We start from the raw sequence: 7,500 nt of genomic DNA, 5'->3' as shown, positions 1-7,500 counted from the left end.
TATTTGTCTGTCTAGTCTAAGTAATGCACGGCTTAAAGTTTGTTTAAGCTATGCATGGTAATGTTTGAGCAACGCATAGCTAAATACTTGTCTAAGCCAGTGGATGTCAACCTTAGGGACGCGCCCCCTTAGTGGGTGCGGGAGCAATTTTCAGGGGGGCGCAGTAACTACAAGGGAAAGTAGCCTAATGACTGGCCTGAATAAGTGTGTCTGCCATTATGAACCTTAGATTTATAATATTCACTTGTTGTTTTGTCTCTGCTGCAACCTCTGATGCATATTTGCATTTGTACCAGAATGAAATAAGATTCTTCCTCCTCTGTCAGTCACCTGACCGCCTCTCTGCTCCCTCTCGTCTATGCTCTGGCAGTGTCGAAAGCAAGATACAGATCTCAAGAAGTCTTGAAGCCAAAGGGTAGACAATACACCAGTTTTTCAGACTTTTAAGATTTGAAAAAAGCTCTTTTATCAGGATTGTTTTCTGCTTCCCGATATTGAACAAGTCTAGCCCCCTCCCCCCCTTTTTTTTTGGCTTAAGGTATCAAACAATAATGTCTTCATAAGCCAGTCGTCACCTACTTCTGCACAGGACAGCTCCCTGTCTCTCACGCTTAAGCTTTTCTTTAAATGAAATATATTTTAATTATGTGATGCGACCAAAGAACCATGCTTCTGTATTTTGAAAATATTTTCTACCTGGTTCGTTTTTCGAAACGAGGAAAAACTTTGCCCAATGAAAGGTGTTTATGGACCAGCTTGTCCTGATTATGAATGAGGTTGATGATTCTGGAATAAAATTTATGAACATGTGGTTGTACTGAGCACACTGTATTAATGGTGGTGTGTATGACCATGTGGTGTGGTGTTGTGTATGACCATGTGGTGTGGTGGTATTTACCACCATGTGGTGTGGTGGTATTTACCACCATGTGGTGTGGTGGTATTTACCACCATGTGGTGTGGTGGTATTTAGCACCATTTGGTGTGGTGGTATTTAGCACCATTCGGTGTGGTGGTATGTATGACCATGTGGTGTGGTGGTATTTATGATCATGTGGTGTGGTGGTATTTATGACCATGTGGTGTGGTGGTATTTACGACCATGTGGTGTGGTGGTATTTATCACCATTTGGTGTGGTGGTATTTATCACCATGTGGTGTGGTGGTATTTACGACCATGTGGTGTGGTGGTATTTATCACCATTTGGTGTGGTGGTATTTATCACCATGTGGTGTGGTGGTATTTATCACCATTTGGTGTGGTGGTATTTATCACCATGTGGTGTGGTGGTATTTATCACCATGTGGTGTGGTGGTATTTATCACCATGTGATATGATAGCGTTTTTGACCATTCGTATGACTGTGTTATGTGGTGGTGCTTTTTTTATGCGAGGAAGAAGGAACCAAAGGCTGAGCCAGCAAAACAGTTCCTTTCAAGAAAAAAAAATAAAAAGGGCCAAATTCAAGATCCATTCATTTCGAGATGCCTGGACACACTGCGTCTGAAAGACTGGAGATCATAGGAAGCAGGAAATACAGACAGAGGGAAACAGTTCCAGAGATGACCTGTTGCATAAATGAAGGACTGAGAGTAACGGTTAACTCTTGCATTAGAGAGTTGGACAGAAAAGGGATGAGAGTTTGCTGCTAGACGGGTGCGCACCCGTCGTAGAGGTGGAGGAATGCATGCAGACAGTTCAGAGGAGCAGTGACCATTAAAGTAGCGACAGAAAAGAGATAAAGAGACAACAGTGCGGCGAAGAGACAGAGGTTGAAGGGAGTCAGTAAGAGGAGGAGAGTTGATGTGACGAATAGCCTTTGACTCCACCCTATTGAGAAGAGCTGTAGTGGGGAGCCTTCTCACACATGAGAGTTGTACTCAAAACAGGGGCGAATAAAACCCCTGTATAGTCAACAACTGTGCAGGGGTAAAGAAGGCACCGAGTTGGCTTAGCACACGTACCTAATCTCTTGGAAGCAGATTTTACAAGAGATGCAATATGATCTTTCCAAGATAAGTCCCGTGTGAATGATACCCCAAGCATGTTCAAGGATGATGCAGGACTGAGATGGATATTATTAAACATTAGTGTGTACTCCTGTGGAAGATTTTGACGGGTTGATAGGTGTAAGAACTGAGTCTTTGATGCATTAAAAACAACATTGTTTTTACCCCAGTCAGGGATACAAGCCAGGTCGGACATTAGGTGTGCCATAGCCTCATCCCTTGTTTGTTGAAGTAATTGCTGAGATGGACATTGCGGAAACCGAATGGAAAGGTGAAGGGTGGAATCATCAGCGTACGAATGGATAGGGTTAAATGTACAGCTTAGAGGATCATTAATGAATAAAAGGAATAGAGTTGGTGATAGGACAGAGCCCTGAGGAACACCACTGTTGATAGATCTAGGAGAAGAACGATGACCGTCTACAATAGCAGCTATCGAACGACCTAAAAGGAAGCTATAGATGAAGGCACAGATAGAAGGATAGAAACCGTATGAGAGCAGTTTGGAAATTAAAAATTTATACCAGACTCGATCGAAAGCCTTTGAGATGTCAAGTGCAATGGCAAAGCTTTCGCCAAAGTCCCGAAAGGAGGACGACCAGGAATTTGAATGGTAAGTGAGAAGATCGCCAGTGGAGCGTCACTGACGGAACCCTTACTGACGATTAGAAAGAAGGTTGTGATAGGAAAGATGCCTTAAAATTTTTCTGTTAAGACTAGACTCGAAAACTTTTGAGACGCAGAATGTTAAAGCAATTGGACCATTGTGGTGAGGTGATGTTTATGGTCGTGAGCTGAGATGTTCCATATGATTAGTGGTGTGGTGTTGCTTATGACCACGTGGTATTCATGGTGGTAACGGTGTAACTAACCATTTGGTATATTGGTGTTTATAACCATGTGGTGTGGTGATGATGGGTGGTGTGTTTATGACCATGTGGAATGGTAATGTTTATGGCAATGTGAAATGGTGGTGTTTATGATCATGTGGTATTGTGTATATGGCCATTATGGTGGGGTGCTGTTTATGACTATGTGGTACGGTACTCTGTATATGACCATGTGGTGTGCTGGTGTTTATGACCATATGGTGTACTGGTGTTTATGTTCATGTGATGTAGTGGTTTATGGCCATGTGGTGTAGTGGTGTTTATGATACCGTGCTGTAGTGGGGTTAATGAATATGTGGGTTAGTAGAGCTCTTGACGATGTGGCATAGTGCTGCTTATGACTATGACATGTGGTGGTGTGTATGACCCAATATATATATATATATATATATATATATATATATATATATATATATATATATATATATATATATATATATATAGTAACTGAAGAAGCTAGAGCGGAATCAGATTTAGAATGGAGGATGGGGGCCTGGCCAGGCGCACCACCTATGGAGGGGGGCGTGACCCAAGAAAAGGTTAGGAGCCACTGGTCAATGCAATGCACGGCCTAATGTTCGTGCAGGCAATGCACGATTATCTAAAAGTTCGTCTTGTAGGGTCATATTCCAAGTGGCTTTGAAGATCATAAAAACATTCACCTCTGTCTAAGCGATTTATTCTGCACATCACACCTCAAAATCATCCTGTAAAATATTTAAGTATATCGCTAGTAAAATTACGGTATATTTTTAGAAACAGAAATTAATGCTTGAGTGTAATATGCAAAAAAATCGCTAAGGAAGAGGTGTTACAAAGCCAACCAACTACGGTACAGCCTCAAATCTACTCATGGTTAATGTTTGTCCATGTTACACACATCTCTCTCTCTCTCTCTCTCTCGGCCTAAACATAAAAACCTACTGTAGGCTTAGGAACCACCATTATCCCAATCAATGGTAAAAAAAAAAGGGAAAATTACAGCAATGGTGTATTTACTAGCAATTACTTTTTTTCTGGGTAATTTCGAGAATGTATGTCTCTATCTATCATCTATCTATCTATCTTTCTATCTATCTATCTACCTATATGATGTGTGTGTGTGTGTGTGTGTGTATTACGTTTCGACCAAGTAATCATTATCAGACTGTACAAAACCAAAACGTGGATATTAAAGTGGATATTTAAGTGGATATTATAGTGGATATTAAAGTGAATATTAAAGTGAATATTAAAGTGGATATTAAAGTGGATATTAAAGTGGATATTAAAGTGGATATTTAAGTGGATATTTAAGTGGATATTTAAGTGGATATTTAAGTGGATATTTAAGTGGATATTCAAGTGGATATTAAAGTGAATATTAAAGTGAATATTAAAGTGGATATTATAGTGGATATTTAAGTGAATATTAAAGTGGATATTAAAGTGGATATTCAAGTGTACTAATGACTAAGGTGATGATTGACAGTAAATATAAAATCCATGGTGCTAGTTTGTTACCATGGAAGATTGTAGATGGATAGATATATGGTAGATAGATAGATAGATAGATAGATGGTAGACAGAATGATAGATGGTACATAGATGGATAATAGATAGATGGTAGATAGGTGGTAGATAGATAAATAGATAAATTGTAGATAGATAAGTACATAGATGGTAGATAAATAGATAGTAGATAGAGGGTAGATATATATAGATAGATAAATAGATGGTAGATAGAGGGTAGATATATATAGATAGATAAATAGATAGATAGACTGATAGATGTATATATTCCCACCTCGTTTCCATTAAATAATTATGGTGGTTCATAGGCCTATGTTTTCACGTTTAGGCCTGGAAATAGATAGATAGATAGATAGATAGGTAGACTGATAGGTAGACAGACAGCCAGACGGACAGATAGATAGATAGATAGATAGATAGATAGGTAGGAAGGTAGGTAGGTAGGAAGGTAGGTAAGTAGGTAGGTACTGTAGGTAGGTAGGTAGGTAGGTAGGTAGAGAGAGAGAGAGAGAGAGAGAGAGAGAGAGAGAGAGAGAGAGAGAGAGAGAGAGAGAGAGAGAGAATAATGACCCGACTGAAAAAAATTACTCTCTCTCTCTCTCTCTCTCTCTCTCTCTCTCTCCATTCCGTGAGACCTTACTTTCCTCCTACACACCAAAAGCCGACTCAACACATCCTCACATATCACTACTTGGCCACTAATACTGAGTGAACCGTCCATATTGAAGATAAGGACTGGCGCAAGCATTATTATTATTATTATTATTATTATTATTACCACCACCACAGCTACTACAATTACTACTACTACTACTATCATTGTCATCGCCGTCAATATCATCATCATCATCATCGTCATCATCATCATTATTATTAGTTTTTATTATCATTGTCACTACTACTACTACTACTATATACTACTACTAGTACTACTACTACTGTTACTACTACTACTATTATTACTACTACCACCACTACTACTACTACCACTACTACTACTACTATCATCATCATCATCATCATCATCGTCATTATTAGTTTTTTAGTATTATTGTTACTACTACCACTACTGCTGCTACTACAACTGCTATCACTACTACTACCATTATCGCTACTACTACTACTGCTACTACTGCCACTGCTACTACCACTACCACTACTACTAGTATCATCATCATCATCCTTTTCCGTACCGATTTCGTTATTCACTCTGCCAGCTCCAAATCCAGTCCACGTTCCCGGGCTGATAAGACTACTGGACAAAGTTGGTTTTTCCTTCGTCCAAGTTCACGCACTAGTAAATCAGGGACATGGATTAACATTTTATCGTTGCGACTCGTATTCTAGGGGAAATTGTGACTTAGAAAAACTTACTATCTGAATGAGACTCGTGTTGTTTTAGGCGGAAAGTGTTAGGTTAGGTTGGGTTTATTTTTTACGTCTGGGGTAGGTTAGGTTAGAGATTAAAAAAAAAAAAAAAAAAAAAGAGAAAGTGAGAGAAAAAATGGGTGATCATTCTTGGAAAATCACATATTCAACGGCTCCAAGTCCCTTCCAGTGCGCTTCTTCGTGACTAGCATCATAAGGGGCCAAATCATTGTTACACCTCAGCATGCATGATGGAGAGGTGACAATTTTAGGCCAGGTTAGTGAAAAAGAAAGTATATCAGACGATTGTGTTAAATTTATAAACGATCTCTTTTGTGAATGAGTTAATGTAGGCTATATCTAAGCCCTCCATTCAAAAAAGACTCCCCAAAATTAAATAAAATCGTCTGGATAAACTAAAGGAAGAAAAAAAAAAGCGCGTGGGTGAAGTAACTACGGTAACTGCTATGCTACTGTATGTATGTATGTGGGTATGTATGTATGTATGTGTATGTGTGTATGGATGGAAGGAAGGAACAACAGAGAACTAGCACCATAAACTGATTACATGGCACTAAGGCTGGCGTTGAAGTGGTTTTGGCGAAGAAACATTGAGGAAGGGAGCAAGGGGCAGTGTCGATGGGAGATGATCCTTAAACTGTATCATAAAACCAAATGTCTTACCTGATAGCAGTAGAGGGAAAATAATGGCCGGAAGAAACGAGGAAATATCAAGAAGAGAGATAGGACAGAAGAAGAGGACAGTACGGAGAGAAGGACTGGATACAAGACGGCCCTTTTAGTCGCCACTTACGACTAGCAGGGACACTGAGGAAGTATTCTATCCCTCCCTTCCCAGGAGGAGGTATGTATGCATGAATGTATGTTCGTATGTATGTGTCCATGCGTGGCTGTATGTATATAATCGTATGTATGAATGTAGGTAGGTTGTGTTTATGTGCGTATGTATGTATGCCAGTATGTATGTATGTATGTATACTGTATATATGTAGCCTATGCACGTATGTATGCCTTATTTATGTATGTATGTTTGTATGTATGTGTGCGTGTATGTATGGATGTATGTATGTAGCCTATGCATGTATGTATGTAGTTTGTATGTATATACTGTATGTATGTATGTATGTATGTATATGTCAATGTACGGTGGTGGGGAGGGGTACATTCTTGTGGTGGCACGGAGCCGCCCATGCATCTACACAAACGTTCCTCAACTCCTTTGCTCTTCCCTGAAAGGAGGATGGTTGACTGTAGGAGAAGGGCAAGTTCAGCATGCAATCCAACGGGTTCAGAAAAGACCAGACCTTCAACAATACAATAGCAACAATCTATCAACATATATACTACTAAACAGACATACATACATGCATACACAGACAGATAGACAGACAGACAGACAGACAGATAGATAAATAAAGGCAGATAGAGATAGATAGACAAAAACTTAGAATACATAAATGTATACAATAATTATTAATTAACAGACCGAGTTCAGATCCAGGCTACTTACACTTGATGTACCCCAAGAAGAAGAAACGATGATGACGTAGTAGTAGTAGTAGAAATAGTAGTAGTAAAAGCAGTAATAGCAGTAGTAGTAGTAGCAGTAGTAGTAGTAGTAGCAGTAGTAGTAGTAGTAGTAGGAGGAGGAGGAGGAGCAGGAGCAGGAGCAGGAGCAGGAGCAGGAGCAGGAGCAGGA

General features: G+C 39.6%; 1 protein-coding gene across 1 annotated transcript in view; it reads right to left on the bottom strand.

The window, feature by feature from the left end:
- The window catches only part of LOC145390729 (allatostatin-A receptor-like), a 20,943-nt gene that overhangs the window by 12,903 nt on the left and 540 nt on the right, over positions 1 to 7,500 (bottom strand). The gene's annotated exons all lie outside the window — the stretch shown is intronic.

This window comes from Coenobita brevimanus, chromosome 15, assembly GCF_032717465.1.
Source record: "Coenobita brevimanus isolate Jiangsu-jjx chromosome 15, ASM3271746v2, whole genome shotgun sequence".
Classification (NCBI taxonomy): Eukaryota; Metazoa; Arthropoda; class Malacostraca; order Decapoda; family Coenobitidae; genus Coenobita; species Coenobita brevimanus.
Note: the sequence above shows the minus strand (reverse complement) of the source record. Positions and strands in the feature narration are given on the sequence as shown.